Raw genomic sequence first — 5878 nt, 5'->3', positions numbered from 1 at the left:
TTGACCTAAGAAGATACTAAAAGAAAGTTAAAATGAAACAGCAGTAGTGGACTTCAACAGGACTAAAATGGGTTTATTAAATATCTAAATACATATTTTAGTAGAAATGATGTTTATATTAAATAACAAAAAAATGACTAGTGGAAATGGAAAAGGAAAACAGTAAAACAATGGTGGTATTTTTCAGTGAATATTAAATCTTGAACATAATTTATTGTTGTTTCGTACATGTAACAGTGGCATGATTTTATAACTTTGAATAATTTAAAATAAATTTTACCTTGAAAAAATGTACTTAAACAATAAAGGAGAACGCTAGTTTGAGTTTTCCCATAGGTGGAAAAAATATCTCTATCATCACATCTGCTTGTTTCAAGGGAATTCATGACACATAGAAGTTCATAGTGAACCAGCTCAAATGAACTGTTCAGATATAAAATATTCTCAAAAATGTTCTCTACCAAATGTACTTTTTGGTTATAGATAAAATGCTATCTAAGCTTTGAAATGGTGTTATTATATTAACAGAAATATAATACTCTAAATAACTAATTTTTTTTCTCTGACTTTTTTGCTTCCACCAGCTTTTTCCCTTATCACTTGTATGTCATTAAAATTTTGAAAACAAAAAGCAAGCTAGCGCTGGAATAGCTGTTTTCAAGTTTCATTAAAGGTTCATTTCCTCTAACTTGGTTCACACCCTAAGGGAAGAATTCCAGGGAGGGAGACGGTAGAGAAATGTCCTTGATAAATCTATGTATAATCTGTGGAATTGCATTCTACTGGGAGTGATTATTTTTTTTATCATGCACAGTTTACATTAGTGGATAACAAATGCCTATACACGCAAAGTTCTCGATGCCCAAATACTTTCATTTTTTTACCAGAGAGTGTGTTAGACAATCCGAAGTACAAACTTATCCTTGAAACAATTTTGTTTGCTCATTACCGTACCTTGAAAGCCCTTATCAAGAGAACTTTAGATGTATTCCATGTAAGGAATAGATATACTCTCCAAAAGATAATTATAATCTTTTTTTAATAAAACATGGGAGTTCATTATAGGAAGCTTTAGAGGATAAATTTTGGTAAAATAGTGACTCATTTTATAATATAAAAGAATCAAACAACACATGATTATTTTAAAAACAAGGTAGATAGGTATTATGTGGGTCCATATTACATGTTTACATTATTTTGTTTTTATTTATTTCAAACAGATTTCATTGTATGTTTTACTTTGTTAAACAGATATATTTGGGGAAGAACATCTTTTAAAAAAATTATGTGAATAACATCTTACCCCCAATTCAGTCTGAGTTTTTTAAATTTTTTGGTACATACATTACATGACATTGAGATGATACCCCACAATGTAGAGGGTACAACCTTAGCCTCTTTGTACCACAAATACTATAGAAAGCAACAAAGGATACTATGGCGTTAAAAAAGAAAACAAAAAACACTGTGAATTAGGGGTGTTAAAGGAAAAATTTACATTACACATTGAAGATAATTAAGTCTTAATTAAAGACAAAAGTGTTAAGTTTTTAACATTCATTGAAAAGAAGCTAAGCAAGAGAAAAGATGTATTGTGAGGCCATAACATTGCTCTTAGAAATTCACTTTTAAAAACAATTTCTACTATACTCAGCCATAAAAAATGATAAAATAGTGCCATTTGCAGCAATATGGATGGCCCTGAAGAATGTCATTCTAAGTGAAGTAAGCCAAAAAGAGAAAGAAAAATACCATATGACATTACTCATATGTGGAATCTTAAAAAAAAAACAAAAGACAAATAACTTTATATATAAAACAGAAACTGACTCACTGACATAGAATACAGCCTTGTGGTTGCCGGAGGGGAAATGAGTGGGAAGGAATAAACTGGGAGTTTGAGATCTGCAGATACTGACAGGTATGCGTAAGACGGATAAACAAGTTTATACTGTATAGCACAGGGAAAGATACTCAATATTTTGCAATAGCTTATGGTGAAAAAGAATAAGAAAATGAATATATGTATATTCATATATGACTGAAGTATTGTGCTGTACACCAGAAATTGACACATTATAAACTGACAATACCTCAATCAAAATAAATAAATAAATACATACATAAATGAATAAATAAATATAATTTCCACTAACACTCACTACCATGAGCAATCAGAGACTCAAATAATTTATTTTGCCCTTCTCACAGTGATTTCAAAGTGACCAAATGGAACAGAAAAGCCTAAAAGTGGGCAAAGGACACTGTAAAACCAGTACAATAGGAAACAAATGCAGGAAATCTTGTACATTTTATAACCACCCTATCCAATATGGTAACAAATCTTGGCTATTTAAAACTAAATTTAAAATACTTAAGATTAAATTAAATTAGAAATTTAGTTTACCAGTCACACTGGTCACATTTCATGTGATTAAGCTACATGTGGCCAGTGGCTGCCATACTGGGTACCACAGGTCCAGATTTCCATCATCACAGAAAGCTTCAGTGGACCATGCTGTCCTATAATTACCAGAGTTGGAAAAGGCATCCATGAATTTGGATTGTTTTTAAATGTCTTTAGGGTTATTCAGATTTTATAAGGTCGCAAGAGATAGCAGAAATATGCTTCTACTATTTAGGCTTCTACTAAACCTGGTTTTAAAGGTTATATAATCTCATGAAAAGAACACAAAATTTGGTCTCAAATTCTGGATTCTAACCCTGCCTCTGCCGAGTGATGTTGGACATATTATTTTTAGTTCCTGAGCCTCTGTTCCTTCATTTGCATAACACAATACTTACCTCATAACTTTATAAAAATTAGAAATCATATATGGAAAGTCATAACTTTATAAAAATTAGAAATCATACATGGAAAGTCGTAACTTTATAAAAATTAGAAATTATATATGGAAAGTGCTTCCTACAGTGCCTGATGTATCCTTGGTATTCAATTACGTTAGTTACTATTTTTGTTAATTGACAAATGATAAGAGAATAAAATGTTAATGGTTATACACAGAAGTCATACTTTTGAACAAAGTATGAGGTTTTCTTTGCTAGAAAAAGTGTCTTATAAGTGCCTCAGTTCATTTCAGAAGCTTCACACCAAAAATGTTTGTGATTATGGTAATCACAAGTCAGGGAGGAAATAACCGAGCCAGGACAGGAAAATGTATAAGCCCAATGGAATCAGTGAGCCAGGAAAAGGATAATGAGAAAATAAACTGGTATGAAGGGGAAAAGGGAGAGCTGATAAATGAAGAAGGGTACAGAAATACAGGGCAAAAAGGAAAAACGAATCTCAGACGGTGTTCCTCCTGGAAATGTACCAGAAAGGGGTGTGAAGCATAGCGATGTAATCAAATGAGGAAGGAAAAATCATTTCTCACTACAAGACTGTGAGGAAACAGCTTTCCTATAAAACTATTTTTCTTGTGCTGAAGAGGCAAATATGGCTGAAAGATTCATAAGGAAAAGAGTAAAACTTCTGAAGAACATCTACTCCTGATGGGCTGTATAACCTTAAGAAAGTCACTCCCAACAGATGTGCCGGTTTTGTGATACACCAAATTCATGGGGCGGACTAGTTGATATTTAAGCCCCCAGATTCAGTATGAAATATTTATGCTAAGTAGTTTGGCTCTGACAACCAAAATGCGCATTCTCTGAACTCACTCATCAGAAAGAGACATCCCAGAAAAGGCACAAGTTCCAGTCGTCAGGGGAGCACACGTGAAGGGTAACACCGTAACGGAGAACAGAACGGTCACAGGTCACTATGGCCAAACCTTACAAAGTAGAGAACAAAAGGGTCAAAAAGATGAAATTTCAGAGCTCGGGAGGGATCTGGGGCTTTGTCCGTATATTCCCTGGGGGAAATATCGAGTGCTTGAAATTAACCGGGACATTGGACGAGAGAGGATGTTTGGAAGAGGAGGCAAATCACCTCTTTCCTAAAAGACTGGGGCTTTTTAACACCCAGATGTAATAGGAACACATTGGCTGAAACAAGGAACAAGGGAAGGAACTTAGAAAATTGTGAGACATCCCTGAGGCCTCAGACTCAGGAATCAACTCCCACTCGATTCTGAAAAGTCAGGTCAAGACTACGTAACTACAACAACAAAACCTATGATTATTATTCAGCATATGTATACTGAATACCCATACTGTACCATAAATAGTGTTAGGTACTGGGAATGCAGTGATGAACAAAACAACCACAGTCCCTGCCCTTTGAAACTTAAGAACACTCTCTGTCTAAAAACAGGTAATTCTATTTCAGGCATAACTTACAGGGTTAATGTAATACATACATGTATTCGTATTGATAAGGGCATTAGCTTAGGAAAATTAGCCAGGTTAAGGGTCTATTGTGAAATTTCATCCACCCTCTGATTAAGGACTGCAAGGAGTGTATGAAACTCACCAGAAGATGGCAATACCTAACCCTGTATCTCTCTGCCATTAAATTTACTGCAGCCAAATGATTAGAGAGCTCCATTGCAAATAATCCTTTTCCTGTGAGTCATTTGCATTAGGCATGCTATGTGAGTTTTGATCCCCAGGCAGTATAGGCACCGTCAGATTTATAGGTTTTATTGATGACCAGGTAGCTAAAAAGTCCGCTGTTATAAAAATCTCAGATCCGGAGGCCCACGGGAAGACATCTCTTTCATGTCCTTGCCCTCCTTATCCTTTTCCTATTTTCAACAATGTCTGTGGCAAGATTTATGAACATAAAAGGAGAATGATCTTATCAAAATGAGTTCATTTTTCACATTTTAGCCTTTAAGGCTAAAAATTTATATATTTGTCATAGTATAAAAATGTTAATGTGTGCTTGTTTCTGCCTGAAAGAAAATTCAAGTGTTTACCTTCGTTAGTGATGCCAAGTAGGCTTTCTTCTCTAGTTGAAATTCAATGTAAAAATGTTTCAAACTGATTTTCTCAATTTTTTTAATGGAGCCAGCTACACATTCAAGTGTTCATTTTTAAGTCAATTGGGTGACACAATGTGGATAATAGCACTAATAATTTTAAAATTGATTCAGTCTGTCACATTCATAAGAGATATGAGACAAACTTGCCATCTATTGAAGAAGAATAAGTATTTCTTACCGCCATGGAAGTCTAAAAGTGGTTGGAACATAAAGGTTTAATTCCAGTTGATACTGTGGTTGCTTTGAGTTCAACCTCTGATAAAGAGGAAGACATAATAAAAACTATAAAAATTTGCTCTTCATGGAAATGAAAAATACATTACAGCTCCTTAGGGTAATGGGTCAAACATGTCAAAAATAAGTGTACTAATGTTCAGGCTTAGGAACTAGAAAAGGACCAAATAGCCAAGCAGTACGTGCTGCATTCTTTCTCAACATATCACTAAAATATATAAGAAGACTTAAAAAAGCCAAATTGTAGGACTGAGATTCAAGTAACGTCCAAAATCTAAGAGGAATTTTGCTAACTGTAAAAGTGATGGAAGGGGGAGGGTGTAGCTCAGTGGTCGAGTGCATGCTTAGCATGCACGAGGGTCTGGGTTCAATCCCCAGGACCTCTATTTAAAAAATAATGAATAAATAAATCTAATTACCTCCCCTCACAAACAAACAAACAAAAATAAATTATATAAAAGTTCAAAAAAAAGTGGTGGAACTGGATAAAAAACACAATCACAGACTAAGCTTTGCCCTGTCGCAGTAGAAAGAGACAGACTCATTCTCCTTTCTCTATTAAGGGAAGCTCTTCCTTTGAGGAGAATCCAGAAAACCAGCCATGCATTAAAAATGGGAGTGACAATAATGAGAAGGGCATTTTACAGGGGCAGCTTGGGAAAAACACAATTACTTAGATCAAAAGTGTAAATTTT

The sequence above is a fragment of the Vicugna pacos genome, chromosome 8, assembly GCF_048564905.1.
Source record: "Vicugna pacos chromosome 8, VicPac4, whole genome shotgun sequence".
NCBI classification, from domain to species: Eukaryota; Metazoa; Chordata; class Mammalia; order Artiodactyla; family Camelidae; genus Vicugna; species Vicugna pacos.
The sequence above is the reverse complement of the archived record's forward strand: the minus strand, read 5'-3'. Positions refer to the sequence as shown.